We start from the raw sequence: 21,833 nt of genomic DNA, 5'->3' as shown, positions 1-21,833 counted from the left end.
AAAGACAATAAGAACAGAATAAAAAGACCAACTACACAATGGGAGAATATATTTGACATTGCGTCTGATAAGGGGTTTATAACCAAAATTTATAAAGAACTTGTAAAACTTAATACCAGGAAGACAAACAATCTAATCCAAAAATGGCAAAAAGAAATGAATAGACATTTTTCCAAAGAGGACACTCAGATGGCCAATAGTTATATGAAAAAATGTTCAACATCACTAATGATTAGAGAAATGCAAATTAAAACCACAATGAGATATCACCTCACACCAGTCAGAATGGCGCTCATCAATAAAACAACACAGAATACGTGCTGGCGAGGATGTGGAGAAAAGGGAACCCTCCTGCACTGCTGGTGGTAATGCAGACTGGTGCAGCCACTGTGGAAAACAGTATGGAGAATCCTCAAGAAATTAAAATTGAACTGCCTTTGACCCAGCTATACCACTGTTAGGAATATGCCCCAAGAACACCATAGCACTGTTTGAAAAGAAGAAATGCACCCCCATGTTTATGGCAGCATTGTTCACAATAGCAAAGATCTGGAAACAGCCAAGTGTCCATCAGTGGATGAGTGGATTAAAAAGCTTTGGTATATATATATACTATGGAATACTACTCAGCCATAAGAAATGATGACATAGGATCTTTTTCAACAACATGAATGGGCCTTGATAACATTATACTGAGTGAAAGAAGTAAATCAGAAAAAACTAAGAACTATATGATCCCATACATAGGTGGGACATAAAGATGAGACTCAGAGACATGGACAACAGTGTTGGGGGTATGGGGTTGGGGGAGGAGAGAGAGGGGGTTGGGGGAGGGGAGGGGCACAAAGAACATGGCTTTTCAGCATTTGCCATATTCCCCCTTTAATCTATACACAGACAGCAAATATTTACTTATGGTGTTTCCACTATAAAGACTGCTGTCTTAGGGACAAATGCTGATGAACTATTTCAGCAGTTTTTCCTTCTTCAAATACTTATATGTCAACATAGTGCTCCATGTTTCATAGGACATACTCAAGCTCACTCCATGCTCCCTGGAGCTTTAACACAAGGGAATGCCCTCTTTTTTTTTTTTTTGGTTGTATTATTTCTTTTATTGATTTATTTTTTTGTATTTTTTTGAGGATGGAAATGGGGAGGCAGTCAGACAGACTCCCACATGTGCCTGACCGGGATCCACCTGGCATGCCACCAGGGGGGAATGCTCTGCCCATCTGGGGTGTTGCTCTGTTACAACCAGAGCCATTCTAGAGACTGGGGCGGACGCCATGGGGCCATCCTTAGTGCCCAGGGTGGCCTTGCTCTGGTGGAGCCTTGGCTGCAGGAAGGGAAGTGAGAGACGGAGAGGAGGGAGAGGGGGAGGGGTGGAGAAGTAGATGGGAGCTTCTCCTGGGTGCTCTGGCCAGGAATCAAACCCAGGAATCCTGCACACCAGGCCAATGACTCCTACGGGTCTACCATATCTTGCTTTTTACTTAAAAAAAAATTACATTTCTTTTGAAGGTTGATGAACAGGAGACACCAAATCTTTTGCGCCTGCAAGCTACTACCTTCTTTATTAGATCCAGCTAATAACACTGTTTTGTCTTTTTCCAAATAGCTCCAGATATATGGAAAAGATTTATATAGGTGGATGGGGATCCTCAAACCCCTCAGCGAGATTTTCTGAGCATGGATTTTAAGATACCTAGAGGCAGAAAAGGCCCAATAGAGATCAGGGGAACTACCAGTTTTTAGGATACACCCTTAAAGGCTCCAACGCCCCAAAGGGGTCTCATAGGATGCGATCTGGGTCCTGCTTCAATAGTGGAAAGGAAGGTCATTGAGCTAAAGCCTGCCAGGCTTACATGCCTCTGCTGTAAGGAAACAGGGACACTGGAAGGTAGGCTTCCCCCTTGCTCCTCTAAGGGAGGGTTCAGTCTCTTCCAGCCCTGCTCCAGCCACCTATGACCTAACCTTTCCCAGAAAGCTGGGGTTTGCCAATGAAGGCTGAAGGTGCCCAGGGCCGCCAGCCCCATCTATGACACTGTGGACGAGCCTAGGGTATTTCTTCCAAGAAGCAGGTAAACTGATCTCATTTGCACAAGGGTCGCTTAACTATGTTTTGCCTGAATAGTCAGGTTTTTTATTCTTCCCTCAAAGATCTCTGTTGTGGGTTTTGATAGTCCTATTTTCTGCTGCTTTGCTTAATAGATAGTGTTTCCTTTATCCCTCCTACCTCAATGTCCCACTCATTTTTCAGGCTGGGACCTACTCCTAATTTAGAGCTCTCTTTCTCCCTTTTGCCAACTTGTATTATGAATTTACCTTTGCCACCCAGCTTAGTGTATCCCAAGGTTCTCTTTACCATGCCACAGTTTCAGAGCTTCAGGGAAATGCAACCTGGTCTCAACTGTCCAGGAAGAGAACAAAAGCTCCATATCCACGCATGCTGCAAATGGCTTTTCCAGTCTACCTGAATCATTACCAGCTAGAAGCAGCAGTCATTGGGACTTGGATATGAGCTGCAAAATATAGAATGGTGACAACAATTCCAGTGCCATACGGTCTTTTCCTGTGTGGACTTTTCCTGGACTCCTGCTCCCTGTGACAGCTCCTAACGGACTGAACTGTGGTTGGGGTGCATTTTTCAGGGATTTGGCATGGTGATGGGGCCAATTTGGACTTGGTGAACAGGTTAAGGACACTACTCTTTTATGGATTCTTGCTGTATTGGCCAAGAGTTTGCTTAAAGGCTTTTAATCACTGTAAAAAAAATAGAAGACTGGATAAAGAAGATGGGGCACATATACACCATGGTATACTATTCAGCTAGAAGAAATGATGACATCGGATCACTTACAGCAGAATGGTGTAACCTTGATAACATTATGTGGAGTGAAATAAGCGAATCAGAAAAAAACAACTGCAGGAGTCCATATATTGGTGGGACATAAAAGCGAGACTAAGAGACATGGACAGGAGTGTGGTGGTTACGGGGGGTGGGGAGAGGGAAGGGGCGAGAGGGGGAGGGGAAGGGGAGGGGTACAAAGAAAACTGGATAGAGGGTGACGGAGGACGATCTCTCTTTGGGTGATGGGTATGCAACAGAACTAAATGACAAGATAACCTGGAAATGTTTTCTTTGAATATATGTACCCTGACTTATTGATATCATCCCATTAAAATAAAAATTTATTTATTAACAAAAAAAAACTTTACTAATCATAAGCAATTTGATTTGCATTTAAGTGAATGTTAAATAGAGTATATGCCTTGGAGTCAGACAAATGAGGTTTTCAAACCCAGTAATGTGACACTAGGCAAATCCTTTATCTTCCTTTTAAAAATTGCCAAAATTATTGCTATTTGTATGTTTGTAATGAGGATTAAAATAACATTACTAAATCATTGGCAAATAAATCCTTACTAATTGGAATTTATTATGGTGGGAAACAAAGAAGATGTCCTCTTTGGCTCCCTATGTGAAGGAAGTGAGTTTTTTTTAATAGGATAAAATGAATTATATTATCAGAATTTAAGTTTTTCAAGATGTTTTTATTGGTAACTAACTGTCTGGGGGAGCAATAAGTATGTCTTCATGTATAAGACGCTCTCATGTATAAGACACACCTTAATTTTGGGGCCTGAAATTTGAAGAAGAAATATATAAAGTTAATGAACTCAAGTTTTTTTTTGTTTTTTTTTTACAGAGACAGAGAGTGAGTCATAGAGAGGGATAGACAGGGACAGACAGACAGGAACAGAGAGAGATGAGAAGCATCAATTATTAGTTTTTCATTGCATGTTGCAACACCTTAGTTGTTCATTGATTGCTTTCTCATATGTGCCTTGCCTGCGGGCCTTCAGCAGACTGAGTAACCCCTTGCTGGAGCCAGCAACCTTGGGTTCAAGCTGGTGGGCTTTTGCTCAAACCAGATGAGCCCATGCTCAAGCTGGCGACCTTGGGGTCTCGAACCTGGGTCCTCTCCATCCCAGTCCGATGCTCTATCCACTGCGCCACCACCTGGTCAAGCTCAAGTTTTATTCATCATAAAATTCATACAACTCCTCATCATTGTCAAAATTCCCATCCATTAGCTTGTCCTCATCTGTGTCTGATGACAAATCACTGTCTTTATAAATTGCCTCGTCCTCAGTTCCATCTATGGCATTTGAAATGCCACAACCACCGTTTAAGATGTACCCAGTTTTTAGACCCCAAATTTTTCAAAAAAGGGTGTATCTTATACATGGGGAAATACAGTAATATGAGTTACATTTTCTAGTTTTATTAAAGCTTTTTTTCCTCCCACATATGTCTTTCAGGGCCTGTATTACTTTGCAAAGCTAATATGAATGATTTCTTGAACTTCTTTGCTAGGGAATCAGCTATAAACAAATTTATTTGTATAATGTCAGCTGGCTGGAAGCTGCACATAGCAATTGCATATAGTACAACACAGCTAATTATGGCATGATGCCATCTGGTACCTCCTGAATATGGAGATACTGATACTGACCTCAGACAAGGACTATAGAACAAACTCACTCTAAATGGCCACATAGTTTGAAACTAACCAAACATAATGACTTTGCCTTTGATTTCTTTGGAATGCCACCAAGGCCCTGTTATTGTAACACTACTGCGGTCCTTATTTATTAACTTAGTGTTTTAAGCTGACTGTTTCATAACTGACATTAAAATTACAGGACCAAAACCCTGTGTGTGTGCATACAAATTCAGGGTTGTTTTTTTGTTTTGTTTCTTTAATCTAGCTGAGAAATAAAGAGACTCAAATAATCTTACTAATTTTAACTTTAGATTTTGAAATAATAGAAAGATCTCAGGAGTAATAATGACATAAAGCAGCCAACAAGATTAGACTAATAGCAAAAGTTTCTTTGTTCTTTAGTTTAAATTAAACTCTTTTGGAAATATGTAAAGGGATTTATTTTTAATTTCAGGTTTTTCTTGGTGTTTAAATTCTCACAGTCTGATTTAATCAATGTACCAGTAGTTAGGTATAATTCTACGTTGTCAAAGCCAGTATTATGGCTCCAAAATGGGGAAAATCGACCTTCCCCCATACATTTTTCATAGGGACCCAAGGAAGGTGCTGTTACCTGATCACCTCTGTTCCATAGGGGGAGGATATTCCATGAAACTCTTTCATGAGCTTAAGCACCAAAACTGACTTGTCTGAACTGACATGAAATTTGCTAATTCAGTTATTCAGTCAGTAACTATTTATAAGCCAGACAGAATTTTGGACAGTGGGGATTAAATAGTGAACAAAATAAAGGACTCCCTGCCTTCACATATTTTATTATTCTAGTGGGAGGTCACAGAAAAATAAAAGCAGAAATTAAGACTTGTAAGGTAAAAGAAGACACGGTGACTACTATGATATCAAGAAGGTATTGTTTGAAACTTCCCAGATCAATTTATTACCTCTGTTGTCCATAGAAATTGGTTGAATATCTCTAAAGAAGTATCAAAAGTAAATAATATTACCTAAAATCATAGGTTTGAAGTAAAACAGTATTGAACTCAGTGGCTGGTATCTATTAAGTGCTCCAAAAAATTCGCTAAAATAGCAGGGAACTTTCTCAATTTCATAAGCATTACTTACAAAAAGCCTGGAAAACCTACAGTTAAATCATACTTAATGCTAAGGATCTCAAAGCTTTCTCATTATGGTCAGGTGTAAGACAAGAATGTTTCCTTTCACTTTGCCTTTAAAATTAAATTAAAAGTCCATACTAAGGCAATATGTTAAAATGAAAAAAAAGAAAAGGAAATAAAAAGCTTACAGATTGGGAATGAAGACATAAAACTGTCTTTGCTCAGAAGTGACAAGATCATCTATATAGAAAATTCAAAATAATTGACCAAAGCTCCTCAAATTTTCAAGTGATTACATCAAGATTTCAGGATGCAAGGGTTATTTATAAATAAATACCCACAAAGTCAACTGATAGTTGCCAAAGGACCAAAGGCAGAATAATAAAGCAAAGATAGTCTTTTCAACAAGTGGTGCTAGAAAAACTAAACATCCATGTGCAAAGCATGAATCTAGACACAGACATTGCATCCTTCAGAAAACTTAACTCAAAATGGATTACAAACCTGAATACAAAATATAAAATTCTAAAACTCCTAGGAATTAACATGAGAAAATATAGCTGGTCTTTGGTATGGTGATGCCTTTTGAGATATAACACTAAAGATACAACATAAAAACACATGAAAGAAATGACAAGCTAGACTTCATTAAAGTTAAACACTTCTGCTCTGTAAATAATATCATATATCAAGAGAATTGAAAGACACAGACTAGGATAAAATATTTGCAAAAGACACAACTGATAAAGGAGTATTATCCAAAATATACAAAGAATTCTTAAAATTTAACAATAAGAAACAAATAATACAATTTAAAAATGGGTCAAAAATCTTAACAGAAACCTCAACAAAGAAGATAGACAAACGTGTTAAAAGATGTTCTATATTATATGCCATTAGGGAAGTGCAAATTAAAATAACAGTGAGATACTGTTACAAATTTTATTAGAATGGCCAAAATCTGGAACACTGACAGCACCAAATGTTGTAGAGCAACAGCAACTCCTATTCATTGATGGTGGGAATGCAAAATGGTAGTCACTTTGGAAGACGTTTTGGTGGTTTCTCACAGAACTAAACATACTCTAACCATATGTTCTAGCAATCATGCTCCTTGATATTTACCATATAAACTTAAAAACTTATATTAAAAACCTGCATATAAATGTTGATAGCAAATTAATTCATATTTGTTAAAACTTAGAAGCAATCAGATGTCCTTCAGTAGATAAATGGATAAATGATGGTACATCTTAAGGTTGAAATAATATTTATTGCTAAAAATGAATGAGTTATCAAGCTATCAGGAAAAATAAAAAAATGTAAGTCCACCTTAATGAGTGGAAAAAGACACTCTACATATTGCATGATTCCAATTGTATAACACTCTAAAAAAGGCAAAACTATAGAATCAATAAAAAATATCAGTACAGTAGTACCGTGAGATACGAACAGACCAACATACAATTTTTTTAAGATACAAGCTGCAACTCGGTCCATATTTTTGTTCAAGACCCGAGCGAGATTCTGAGATACGAGTTGTGATTCAGGAAGCTGCCACTAGTTGGCGCATTGGCTACATATCAACAGCTTTTCAATATTTTTGAGCAGAGTCATATCTTTATACAGTTATTCCTCACCATATTGCGGTTGACTTTCCATGGTGTTACCATATCGCGAATTTTTAAATTGTATATATCTAATTTTGTATCACAAATTTTTTCTGTATTATGGAATTTTGCGGTATACAGGTACTTTTTTTTTGTATTTTTCTGAAATTGAAAACAGGGAGGCAGTCAGACAGACTCCTGCATGTGCCCACCTGGCACACCCACCAGGGGGCTATGCTCTGCTCATCTGGGGCGTCGCTCTGTTGCAACCAGAGCAATTCTAGTGCCTGAGGCAGAGGCCATAGAGCCATCCTCAGCACCCAGGCCAACTTTGCTCCAATGGGAGGGGAAGAGAGAGACAGAGAGGAAGGAGAGGGGGAGGGTGGAGAAGCTGATGGGTTCTTCTCCTGTGTGCCCTGGCCAGGAATCGAACTTAGGACTCCTGCACACCAGGCCGATGCTCTACCATTGAGCCAACCGGCCAGGGCCTATACAGGTACTTTTATGTGGTTATCATTTTAATTATTTTCGTGGTAAAATAAACAAAATAAGTGTTGGAAAGGTTAATAGCAGTGTGGGGAAGATTTATAAGAGTGTGGGGAGGGGTTATAAAGCCTAAAAATATATATATAAATAATAAAATAAATATAAGCTGGATACTTCACAGATTTTCACCTATCACAGGGAGTTCTGGAACCTATCCCCTGCAATAGACTAGGGTAGCGGTTCTCAAAGTGTGTGCCAGGGCACACTGGTACACCCTAGAAAATTTCTAGGTGTACCCTATGGTATTCCAGAGAAATATGTGCCTGTTGGGGACCAAACAATCAACAGGGGTTTTGGAGTTTAGATTACTGGGGGACAGAGAAGTGGGGAATTGACTGTAAGCTGACAGTCTACCCAACCCCCCACCTCACTTGCCTGATTAGCTTGAAAAAGACTTTAAGCTGTGGTGCCGGATTGTTTATACTACCTCCCATGTTCCCTGGAAAGACTGGAGGCAAGTTTCTTCTATCCTTTGTTTGATGTAAAGTTAAGATGATATGTATGGTTTGGTGTTTTCTGCACTCAACACAATTAAGAGTAAAAAGAGAGGAATTCTTCAATGTATTGATGAGGAAATGAGAGTTTGCCTTTCTAATATATACTCAAACATTGAAGAAATCACTAGGACACATCAGGCTCACATTTCTCATAAACACAAGAATAAAAAAACTTAACACATTCATGCCGGGACCTGATGAATTTACTACATCTTACTAAGAATGTATCTATATATATATAAAAAGATAACTTTTTTGTTGTTTTATTATTTTTAACCCCTCTTTTTTACAAATTCTAAAAAGCATAACTCAAAAACTGTAACATAAAAATGTTTTTTAATGTCAGAATAAATTTAATTTTGTTGTATTTATTTCATTTAATTACCATAAAAGCATGCTTGGACTTTATATTCCTTTTCTTTAGTATTTGACATAATTATTATAACATATTTCTCAGAAATTTGCATATGGTGTGCCTACAATTATTTGTAAGGTTTTAAATGTGCCCCAACTTCAAAAAGTTTGAGAACCACTGGAGTAGGGTCTACTGTATTACAAAACAGTGTGGGACTGCCAAATAATAAAATTTGTACTTCTTTACTCAATCCATGGATACCCATACTTGAAGATCACCTATAAAAATTTATCTTTTCTCATTATTAACTTTAGTTTTTAAAACACTGCTTTGAAATAACTTCTGGGTATATATGTAACATTAGAGCCAAATAAAGACAGTTTAAGAGCAAAACTAAATTACATTGAAAGGAACCAAAGTAATTAAATAAAATTATCAGAAGTAAAAATTTTGTTTTCTTAAAGTAAAACATTATTCTGGAACCCAGGATCAGTTTCTGATTATGTTATTCCAGAGACCAGTAGTAAGGAACTGGTTTCTTGTATTCTCCGGAACTAACTAACTAACTTCGGCTAGTCTATTGGCTCTGCCATTTTCTGTCTGTGTGACAAAAGAAAAGTGCCTTAGTTCCTTCATATGTAAAGTTGAGATAGTGCTGGCTCTTGCATTAAAGGTGTTTTATGAAAATCAAATGTTTATGTGAAGTGCTGAGAACGCTGCTTGGCACATGTTGCTATATGCTTAACTGTTGCTATTATCATCATTGTTGTTCATTAATACAGGATGAATCTTTGTCATTGCTATAAACTGAATGTTTGTGTCCCCACTGAAATATATATGTTGAAATCTAATCCTCAATGGGATGACATCTGGAGGTAGCACCATGGGGAGGTGATTAGGTAACGGGCAGAACCTTCGTGAATGGGATTAGCAGAGGCTGACTAAGGTTGGTTGAGGCCTCAGGTGCAGAAGAAAATATTTGGCTCCTTAAAAAAAGAGAGGGAGACAGGGAAAATAAAAATACATGTTAAAACGCTTTCAGTAGTACAAACATTTGTATACGTCCTCGTGCCTTCTGACCATCCAGAGTATGATCGTATATAAATGTCTTTAAACTTTGAGCTGGAGAATAAAAAAGGGTGAATGCATCTCAAAGCATACTACAATCATGTTAGCTCAAAGATGGCGTGACAAAAGAGAGGTCAACATGCTAACTACAGTTCATGAGGACTTGATGATTGAAACTGGCAAAAGTGATTATAATACTGGGCAAAGCATTACGAAGCCACTAAGTGTGGTCAGGTACAATGAGAATATGGGTTTGATTGACAAGGCTGACATGCAAATAAGTTTCACAGGAAATGTAAGAAAAACCATGAAATGGTTTATAATACCCTTTTTTCATGAAATTACATTGCTGTTTTGAACTCATACACTGTGTATCAGATGAAGACAGGAAGAAGACCACGGCTATCTGACTTCAGACTGAAGCTCACTGGTCAGCTTTTGGAGGAGTTTGTGAAAGAGAGGAAATAACCCAGAGGAGACAGCCTTCCTCTTTCAGGGCATCACTTCCCAAAGCCAGTCCCCGCACAGCCTCAAAGGATGACTGAACCAAATGCTTCGTATGTCAGCATGCTACAAGAAGAGATGTAAACAGAGAGACACAGGGTGATGTGCACTGAACGTAACTAACCACTCTGCTGCATCCACGTTTTGAGGAATATCACAGTTTGAAAAATTTTTAAATGTAAGGAATAAATTTATACCTATAAATTGTCCTAAAAATATCATCATATGCGAATACATATTTGAAATTCTGCTAATAACAACACTTCTTTATTTACAGATGGGAGGTATGAGAGAATTGCATGAGATAACAAAAATTTTTATTTAAAAAATGTATAAGGCAACATTAAAAAAGGTAAATGTATGTTCTTGTTTCCATAAATTGGTTATCAAACAAACATGATTTTAGGTTAATAAAACTAACTGGAACTAATTTCATTTTTGAAAAAATAAAACCTCACTCCCGGGGGTCAGCAAGCATGAAAAAAACTCACTACTCAAAGTGTTAACCATATTTTTAAATAAATAAAAAATATTATGTACTACTAATGTTAAAATTGCACACATGAAACCAAATTTGGTGTCATTAGAAAAAAGTGTAAAGTTGGGGATTTACAGGGCCCTTCAGAAGTCGGGGCCCAGGGTGCACACTCAATGCACCCGCCATTAAGTTTGCCTCTGGGAATTAGTGCTCTTATAAAAGAAATGCCAGACAGTTCCCTTGCTGCCTTGACCTTGTGAGGATACAATGACAAGGTGACTGTCTATAAATTAGGAAGTGATGTTTCCAGGTACTGAATCAGCTGGAACTTTGATGTTGGACTTCCAGCCTCAAGAATTGTAAGAAAGAAATTTCTGTTGTTTATAAGACACCCAGTCTGTTTTTTGTTGTTGTTGCTGTTATAGGAGTCTAAATATACTAAGATAGTCATTTTGTAAAGAATTAATTTATATCAAATGTGTTATCTTCATTCTTGTGTTTTTCTAGGCACCTGGTGACAATCATTTATGTTTGCTCCAGTTCCAATAAGTCTTACCACTGCACGTCATCCTCCAATGCTTGGGTCTCCATATTGCTTTTCTTGAGACTCCTTAGAAGAACGGCTTTTCCCTCAGCAATATCAATTCTTCCCATATCCCTAGTTACTATCTGGTGATGAAGAATTCTCAGAAAGCAGAATATTTTAAAAACTTGTCATTTAAGGTCTCACCAGTGTAAGGAACCAGTAACAACAACATTGATGTGGTGTCTCTGTTCCCTTTTGTTTGCAGGTCATTTTTTAAACTCCTAAGGTGTAATTACACATTTCACATTCAATTGGGAGATATGTAAGCATTATGTTCATATCCCACATGAATCAGGCTAACGGTTCTCTAAATACTGTGAGTGGTAGTACAAACTTCATGCTGTATCAAGTCAGGATCTATGTTAAGCTAGTAGTTTTTATAATGAAATATAGACAGACATTTATAGAAAACCAATATAAAAATCTGGCCCAGAAACACCAGAACAGAAATATGCGATTTTCTTGATTTAAGATGGTCAAAGGTATGTTTGTTGAAAATAAGTGCGAACTTTATCATGACAATTCTAGCTGATTCTTTATGAAGGATTAGGGATACATATCTTCAGCAAAGCACATGAGAAATAAATTTTCAAAAAGGCAATTTCTTAGGTTTAAGAAGGACTATATTCAGGGGAGTACTTCAGAGGAATGGACAATAATTTTAGGATTATAGCCAGGAAGATTGGAAGAGTTAAGGGGATGCTTTTCAGCTTCTTCTAGATTTTGAGTTTTGAATAAACTGCTGAAGTATAATATCTGTATTATACCTTTAATTTTCTTTTTTGCTTTTTGCAATAAATTGAATAGCAGCAAATTTCTCTCCTGAGTGGCAGACAGGTTCATTTTTTCTATGAGCTGTTTCTCACCCAAGGCATTGGGAAGATCTCTCCTGTTTCCAAAGACTAACACTAGAATTCCTTATAACTGGTTTAAGATTATAGCTTATTTCATGAGGTGTCTATCTTTTCCATATCGGCAGCATCTATCATGTGAACAATGGCACTAACCCCTCTGCAGTACTGCTCCCACGTGCTCCGGAACTGGGGCTGCTGTCTTATGTCCCAGGGCTTTATCATGATCTTACTTTTACTTTTCTCATGTTGAAGCTCACTGTGGGCATCACATCCTCACTGAATTGACCTGACGCGATGACATCAACGAAGGTGTCTCACTGGAGTGTTGCTGCCCCCAGAACTCAGCTCCATCTCCTCCATCTGCAGATTGTAACATCCTTCCAGAAGAGCAAGTAGAACCAATCCAACAAGAGGGAGATGAGCGCCCTCAGGAGGGCAGCCAGGAGGCAGAGCGCATGTGTTCACCATGGCTAGAGTCAGGAAGCCAAGTGAAAGAATCTTAATTTAGTTTCAACACCCTCAGATTTATTATTTTTGTCACTCAAATCAGGTAACCTTTCTGATCCTCAGTTTGCGTATTTCCAAAATGGGGACAATTAAAACTTTAGTTATATGTAAACATTTGAAAATTTATCATGAATTACAAAGTTGAATAAACATAAGATGGTATGGCATTATTTGAATTGATATTATGTATTATTTTTCTCAAAGGCCATCAAATCGTCATCTGAAAGAGTTAACACACTGTATCATTTTGTGTGTGTATGTGTGTTTTAAAAGATTTTATTTTATTTATTTTAGAGAGAAGGGAGAGAGAAAGGGAGAAAGGGGGGGAGCAGGAAGCATTAACTCCTAGTAGTTGCTTCTTCTATAAGCCTTGACAGGGTAAGCCCGGGGTTTCCAACTGGGACCTCAGTATCGCAGATCAACACTTTATCTACTGTGCCACCACAGGTCAGACAGCACACTGTAGAAAACATCTTCCAGTGTTTGGTGGGGTGATTGTACAAGTGGAAAAACCAAGTTTAGTCTTTCTAAATTTTGAAATCCAGTGCACTTTTGCTATGTGGGTGAGGGTACTGAGAATGAGCTGATGCTGCCAAACCAGTCAAGGTTTCTTTGTGTGGGCCACAAATCAAGGTCAAGCCCTGTTCCTTTCAGAGAGACTGTATTTCCAACCGGAGAACATTACTTTTTTTCCAAACCAAGGGAAGAATACTAGTAATACTAATAATGATTTTAAAAAATAGTTATAATACTTATAGGAACTTTCTGTGTCAGGCAATATTTGCACTTTATATCATCTTACTTACACTGTATTTGGACTAATAGTTAAAAGTCTTGTTCTATTGCTGTCTGAACTGACATTATAATTGAGTTGACATTATTAATTTATGAAATGAGTATTCATAGAGGGTCCAATATGTGACGAACTTTTATTTGGGAAGTGGAAGTTAGATATTTCCCTGGAGCCTCAGGCCCCAGTTATTTTTGGTTCTATGAAATTATAAGCTCCTTATTCCTCAGTCTTTAACAAATTCTCATCATCTAATTGCCTTTATTCCTACTCTATCCTTTGAGTATTGGGACTTTTTTTAACAAAGTAACTGAACTGCTTTACATTTTCAAACTTCCTGGAGGATGCTCTCATCTTTTCCAGGTTTAACTGAACTTGACTCAACTTCAAGGCTAATCTTGCTTTGTAATCCCTGTGTGTAGGTTTGTTTATCTAAGGATAGATCTCAGGTCACAGGGACTACTAGTCCATGGGTGTAGCATTATCATTGTTCTTGGTATCTTATTAACTTCCTTCATATTTTTTAAAAATCACCTTTATTTGTAGATTGTAACATCTGATTTAATTCAATGTAACTAAATTTCTTTAAAAAAGCATATAACTTAATAGATATAAATTGATATCAGCTAATATTATATTTATATACAGATAGAAAATTATAAAGAACAGCTATTTAAATTATATTTTACTTTTAAATTAAACCTGAGTGCAATATATAATAGTACAGTCAGAAAACCTTATTAATGAACTCATTCCAAAGACAAATAATTCACATACCCTATAGATAAAATTATTATCCTGCAATTTTTTTCTATTCATCTTGCTTGCTTAACCAAAATTAATTTGTTTTAAAATGCAATTAATAAATGTTAAAAAATTAACAAACCCAAAGTCAGATTAAGGGTCACTGTAAGAATAAATGATGGGTGTTTGGATTCTTGCTATCAGATATAGGCAGAAAACAACAGAAATAATGAGACTATTTTGTCCTAATAATAAATTAGTAACTTCTAATCATGCTCATTTCTGTTTGGTTTTTTCACTCTGAACACAGAGTCAGCATATGGTCCTCCATGTTAATGGAGAGTGACATCCCTAATGCAGAATAAATAACCAGACACTTGAGATTTTTCTTGCAGCCACAGCAGTTTTTAAGCCTCAGAGAATGATTAAAAAACAAGAAGAAGAGGTAAACACTTGTTTCAGAAAAATAATTTAAATTTTCTTCTGGTAACTTCAATTTCTGAACTCCAAATGCCCTTTCAACCTCTTAATTTCTATACTTCCAAGGAGAATGAAAGAGGAGGGTGCTACAGGAACTAAATAATCCCAAAACTATTAATTCTATAAAATCATAGAGAATAGCTCTTTCATTCACCAACATGACTAACATCCAACATAGAGCTTACTACATTCATGGTATCTAATAAAGTTTTGGTGAGTGAATGAATGAGGAAGAAACAAGGTCAGAAGAGACTGAGAATGTTTGGATATCTCAGACAAAGATCAAGCATTTAGTCACATGCTACTCACCAATCTGAAAGTTCTAAGAAATAAGTAATAAAAAAAGCAATTACATATTTAAATAAGGTTCAAACATGCCTTTGCAGGTGAATTGAAGGCAATGTCCCTGGCAGTCTGATATTAATGTACTTGTGCTTTAATGAGAAGGACATTTACAGAGTTCTTTTTCCAGTTACATGGGAAGGTCCTAGTATTTATGACAAGCAGGGCTGCTATTTGCTTCAGAGGACTTCTGAATGTGCTCAGGAAGGAAAGTCCAGGTTAATAAGCATTCATGCCAGTAAAATGTTTCCACCAAGTTTGCCATGCCTACATCCTCCCGCAGAATTTAATTCCAAAATATTTGCCTTAATTTTCACAATTCAGTTCCTGACTTAACAGTTTTCACAGTGGTTATTTTTCCCCCTGGTAATATTGGGAATGATGAGGGAGGTTTAAGTTATGTACTTTGAGAGATGTGGTGCTAAGATATGGCTGTTTGCATAGTGGAGAGGATTTAAAATTGGTGCTCTTATCCAACTTCTTATCTTTATTTCTTCTGGATAGATTATAAGTAATATTTTTATAATTTCACTTCCTCTGGTTCTTTTGTTATTTGCATTCTGTGACTTAGAATGCCTATCTTTCTATGTAATTCTTAGGGGCTTCACCAAAGCTGCACTAGATTTGCGCTACAAATGGGATGCTTCCTAAAAGGCTGTAGGCTGTTATGCTGGTACACGTTTAATCAGCATGTCTTTCTCTTAGATCATCATTCTAAGAACTGCTCTGTGTGAATCATATAGTAATCTTACCTGGAATCAGAACATTTAGAAAGTAAAATAACTATGAAGTGAAGTCACATCATCTGTTTATTATTAGTCTTTTGTGGTGTTGAGAAGAGTTGCAGTTTTGATTTTTGTCTATTCTATAATTTTTAGAAAGGTCATAATCACACACACACAAAACACTAGTACTATCCTGTTTACACAGATTGTGCTTATTTTGTGCTTAATTTTTAACACTGCATCAAAAGAGGTATTTTGCAATACATTAAAAATTAAATGATTTGCTATGTGGCATTTTATACTTTTTAGTTTAACATTTTTTGAACTAATGTTATTTATGGTTATCTGAAATAGAACATACATAGAATGTATACTTGTCTAATACATATCTTCAGAAGCTGTATCTAGTTCCATTTCTAAATTTGTTGCTTAAATATATATTTTAAAATATGTAGCTTATATAAATGTGTCTCATTTTTCTCTTTTCAAATGCTTTCCTGTTCACAGTAAAAGGAGAAAACCTAAATTTCAACTGCACATAAGCTCAGGAAGCTTTCTGAAAAACAAGCCCACCTTCAATACAGAAGAGAATTTAATATAAATAAAAAAAATAGCAGCTGACATTTAGTGAATACTTACAATATCCCACACACCATTTTTAGTGTTTTGTATGAATTATTTTATTTCAAGTTTACAATGTTACTCAGTGGCAAGTACTTCCATTATTCTCATTTTACAACTTAAAAATGGTCCTGGAGTACAGATCCGGAACTCTCAATTTTTCAGCCTTCTTATCTCAAACAAGCATTTTCTTCACCACCTTTCATATACCTACTCCCCTCTTTATACCACTACCATTTGTTCACTAGTCACCCGTTAAAGCTTAAAGTCAAGCAGTCCATTTTTTGCTACCTTGTCTGATTCTAACTTACCTACTCAGATTCTCCAATTGCAGCAAGTTTGTATTAGAACAATGCAGAAATTAACATGGCCTGTGCAAAGCTATTACACAAATTCACAAAGTATTTTACATTTTTATGTTACTGAGTTGAACAACTCAATAATGGAATTGTATCAACTCTCTCTAAATTGACTTATAGAGTTATTGCAATTGTAATCAAAATACCAAAGAGTTATTTTTATTTTTGTTTTTTAGGAATTTGAAAACAAATTCTAAAATTTGTGTGGAAATGCAAAAGGCCAAAAATATCTGAGACCAGAGACAGCTTGAAGAAAAAGATCAAGGTTATAAGACTTGCTCTACAAATTTCAAAAATAACTATAAAACATAGTAATTAAAAGTAGGTAGTATTAGTGAAAAGACAGACAAAGGTATGAATAGAACAGAAAAGAAACTCAGAAGCAGACCTCAAAATTAGGAACATATAATTTTTAGCAATGGTAGTTTTGTAAAACATTGAGGAGGATTAATCTCTTAAATAAATATTGTTGCAAAAACTGGTTATTCATAAGTAAAACACAAAATTCAATGAACCCCATCTCACCTAATACACACAGATACACATGTACTCACAGTCAATTCCAGAGGAATTATAGAACTAATGTGAAGAGCACCAAATAAAAATTCTAGAATATAATATAGTAGTCTCTCAATATAATCTTTAGGAATCTGAGAATAAGTGATTTATTAAGACAAAAAATTAGGCAAAAACAGAAAGACTGACAGATGGACTACATTAAAATTAAGAACTCATGCTCATTAATGGATCATACTTAGAGTAAAAAGGGCAACCTATAAATAAGAAAAAGATATTTGCAACACATATAACCAGTAAAATCTCATATTCTGAATATATTAAAAATCTTAAAATGCAACAGAAAAAGGCAAAAATGGGCAAAAATATTAAAAATCACTTCAAGAAATGCTCAATTTTACTAACAATCAAGGAGTTAGAAGGACGTCACGGAAATGGCGCCATGAACAGCACGTCCGACAGATATCCCCAAAATCTCAACAAATTTATCAACTAGAAACAGAAAAATTTATCCTCAGAGCATTCCGGAGTTCCACACACACTGAAAGCAAAAAGACTGTTATCACTTGAATCTGAGAGACGAGTCAGCTGAGAGTGTGTAGGAAGCTAATTACCGCACGGACGTTCATTCAAGCCGAGGAGGGAGTACGCCTGTGGTGAGTCAACCCACGGGTGCAACTGCCCACCCACACTAGGGGAGCAGCAGCCTGGGCACTGCGAGCGGCCACCGGCGTGCCCTGAGAAATCATGCGCATGCCCCGTGCCGTGGTTCAGTCGCAGAGCGAGCTCCCTTGCACCGCCAGTGTCCCCAGCAGCCCGCGCACTGCCAGTGAGAGTCCCCAGCCACCGGCGTGCCCTGAGAAACCACGCACGTGCCCCGTGCTGCGGTCTGGGAGGGGCACCAAGGCTGTTTTCCCTACTCGGGAGATTCTCTTTGTGGGCGGGGCACCTCACACAGCCATCCAAGCTAACAATCAAGCATTGGGGGAGGGGTGCGCAGGCAGCCTGAAATACTTTCTGGAGCACAGCTGTGGATCCAATCACTGAATTTAGCTTAACCCATGAAATCTGCGCGCCCACAGGGCTCTAATTGATAGGATCTCTCTCAGTTCAGCGATCCAAGACAAGAGGCGTGATATTTTTCAGTGCCTCTCGCTAAAGGGGCGGGGCAACTTCTGATTGACAGAGCCTCCATATTCAGGGATATATGCTAACAAAAGGGACTTGGCAGATATTAAGATCTATTCAGCAAGCAGCGACTAATGCCTCTTCTTCCCAGCCAAAACAGGCTACAAAGTGTGGAAAGCCTGGGTTGAGTGGTACAACTGAATGGTAGGCACTGAACAGTCACACTGACAACAATTGACTCCCAGCCCCACCTGATTATGCTGGAGGCTCTGACTGCCAGAGCCTTACCCAGAGCCTTGCGCTGAGTGGGGATAGAGTGGGGATTTCCCAGCTCTTTGAGCCTCTTACTCCCCAGACAGAAGCAGTGGCAGCCTCATAACTGGATCAACAGGCTGCTAATTCAGGAAGGGGAGACTAGGAGAGAGACTCCAGGAAAGCAAACTCTCTCATTGTTGGACCCTGCAAATGCCAACAAGCCTTGACTACCAGCGAGACTAAAGCCAATTATATGACATTGCCATAGAATCCCATCAACTGCAAATCCCTACCTAAGCATGACACAGGGGCAGAGCCTGGGGTACAGAGTCACCGACCAGGAAGAGGGAGAGAAAAGAAAAAGGAAGAAGTTAACCTCTCAAAATCAAGAAAAATCCACAGACTTTATAAGTTGTTCCACTAGTTCTTCGTTGTTGTTGTTTCTTTCTTCTATCTTATTACCTTTATTATTATTTCTATTTCCTCCACCTTGGTCCTTTTATTCTCTGCCCACCATATGCTTCCCTTTTCTTGAACTACACTACCCATGAGTGTTACATTTTATTTCTTTTCTTCATCCTTACTCTCCTTTAGGGTTACACTCCAAAACCCTTAATTCTCACTCTCTCCCCTTTTGTTTTTTTTTTCTTTTCCTTTTTTTCTTCCTTCGTTTCTCTCTTTTTCTTATTTTTTCCTTTCTATTTGTTTCTTCTTTTCTCCTTTTACTATTCCTCCCATTCAATCCTCAATCACGAACAAATTATTTAATTTTGAACTCAAGTTTTTTTTTTGTTTTTTTTTTTTTGCTTTTGTTTTTGTTTTTCCTTTGTTTGTTTGTTTTTGTGGCATTTTGGGTACTTTTTACATTGCTTTTTAACTTACTAGCATTCCTCCCAACCCAAGGTCTCCATTGTATTTAGTCTTCGCTCCACTTAATACAACAGATTTTTACTTATTATTTTTATTTTTTTCTTCTTTAATTATTTTTTTTCTCTCCTTTTTTCTGTTTTCCTCTTATACCTCTCATTTTATCTCTTAGTCGACCATCACTTACAAAAAAATCATTTTATGCTTGTCTAAGATTTACTCTTTTTTTTTTTTGCATTTAGTAGGTCCCTACTCCCTTTTTTGCCCCTTGAACTCTTCACCCCAAATCAGGCCCTCCATTATAGGCAGTTTTTGTTCCATTTAGCATAATATAATTCACAGGTCATCACGATATTTCCCTAAAAAGGGGAGAGGAGGGGAAGAGAAGAAAGAAAAAAGGGGGAAATAATAAATTATTACTGTTTTTTTTGTGGGGTGTTTTCCTTTTTTTTTTCCTTTTTTTTTCCTTTTTATTCTTTATTAATTCTAATTAATACTATCAACAAGACCACCCTCAGATGCCAATAAGAAAAGGAAATAGAATATTATGGATACAAAAGATAGAGAGGTAACACAAATAGATGTGGAATAATCTATGGAGAAAAGATTTAACATATTGGAAGACTTGGAGCCAAATGACAGAGAATTTAAAATAGAAATCTTAAAAATACTCAGAGATATACAAGAAAACACAGAAAGGCAATTTAGGGAGCTCAGAAAACAACTCAATGATCACAAAGAATATATTACCAAGGAAATTGAAACTATAAAAACAAATCAAACAGAAATGAAAACCTCAATTCATGAGCTGAAAAACGAGGTAACAAGCTTAGCTAATAGAACAGCTCAGATAGAAGATAGGATTAGTGAAATAGAAGACAAGCAACTTGAGGCACAACAGAGAGAAGAAGAAAGAGTCTCAAAAATAATAAAAAATGAGAAAGCCCTACAGGAATTGTCTGACTCCATCAGAAAGAATAACATAAGAATAATAGGTATATCAGAGGGAGAAGAGAAAGAAAATGGAATGGAGAATATACTCAAACAAATAATAGATGAGAACTTCCCAAGCCTGTGGAAAGAACTAAAGCCTCGAATTCAAGAAGCAAACAGAACTCCGAGTTTTCTTAACCCCAACAAACCTACTCCAAGGCACATAATAATGAAGATGACACAAACCAATGACAAAGAAAAAATTCTCAAGGCAGCCAGGGAAAAGAAGAATACAACATATAAAGGAAGGCCTATTAGATTATCATCAGATTTCTCAGCAGAAACTCTACAAGCTAGAAGAGAGTGGACCCCAATATTTAAAGCCCTGAAAGAGAGAAACTTTCAGCCAAGAATACTATGCCCATCAGAGCTATCCTTCAAGTACGAAGGAGATATAAAAACATTAACAAATACAGAAAAGATGAGAGATTTTATCATCAGAAAGCCCCCACTCCAGGAAATACTAAAGGGGGTTCTCCAACCAGATTCAAAGAACAAAAAAAACAAAACCACAAGTAACAGCTCCACCGAGAAAACAATAAAACCAAACTTAAACTGTGACAACAAAAGAAAAAAAGGGGGGAAAGGATGAAGATTAACAGTAGCAAAGGATGAAGTGCAGAAATACTCATAAGATAGGGTACTACAATGAATATGGTAGGTACCCTTTTCATTACTTAATGGTAACCACCCTTAAAAAAACCACCACAAAAACACTTGACTTAAAAAAGGTAGCAACAGAAGAAAGAAGTATGGAATACAAACAAACAAAAACAAATGATAGAAAAAGAAGAGAGAAGAATCAAACAAGATACAAAACTAACAGAAAGCAATTTATAAAATGGCAATAGGGAACCCACAAGTGTCAATAATTACACTAAATGTAAATGGATTAAACTTACCAATAAAAAGACACAGAGTAGCAGAATGGATTAAAAAAGAAAATCCAACTATATGCTGCCTACAAGAAACACATCTAAGCAACAAGGATAAAAACAAATTCAAAGTGAAAGGCTGGAAAACAATACTCCAAGCAAACAACACCCAAAAAAAAGCAGGTGTAGCAATACTCATATCTAATAATGCTGACTACAAGACAGAAAAAGTACTCAGAGACAAAAATGGTCATTTCATAATGATTAAGGGGAAGTTGAATCAAGAAGACATAACAATCCTTAATATATATGCACCAAACCAAGGAGCACCAAAATATATAAGACAGCTACTTATTGACCTTAAAACAAAAACTGACAAAAATACAATCATACTTGGAGACCTCAATACACTGCTGACGGCTCTACATTGGTCATCCAAACAGAGAATCAATAAAGATATAGTGGCCTTAAACGAAATACTAGAACACCTGGATATGACAGACA

At 36.8% G+C, this 21,833-nt stretch overlaps 1 pseudogene; it reads right to left on the bottom strand.

Moving 5' to 3' along the window:
• Positions 1-11,979: 11,979 nt before the first annotated feature.
• LOC136322390 (ADP-ribosylation factor-like protein 8B pseudogene) overlaps positions 11,980-21,833 on the bottom strand; it is a 47,543-nt pseudogene continuing 37,689 nt past the window's right edge.

This window comes from Saccopteryx bilineata, chromosome 2 (assembly GCF_036850765.1).
Source record: "Saccopteryx bilineata isolate mSacBil1 chromosome 2, mSacBil1_pri_phased_curated, whole genome shotgun sequence".
NCBI classification, from domain to species: Eukaryota; Metazoa; Chordata; class Mammalia; order Chiroptera; family Emballonuridae; genus Saccopteryx; species Saccopteryx bilineata.
Note: the sequence above shows the minus strand (reverse complement) of the source record. Positions and strands in the feature narration are given on the sequence as shown.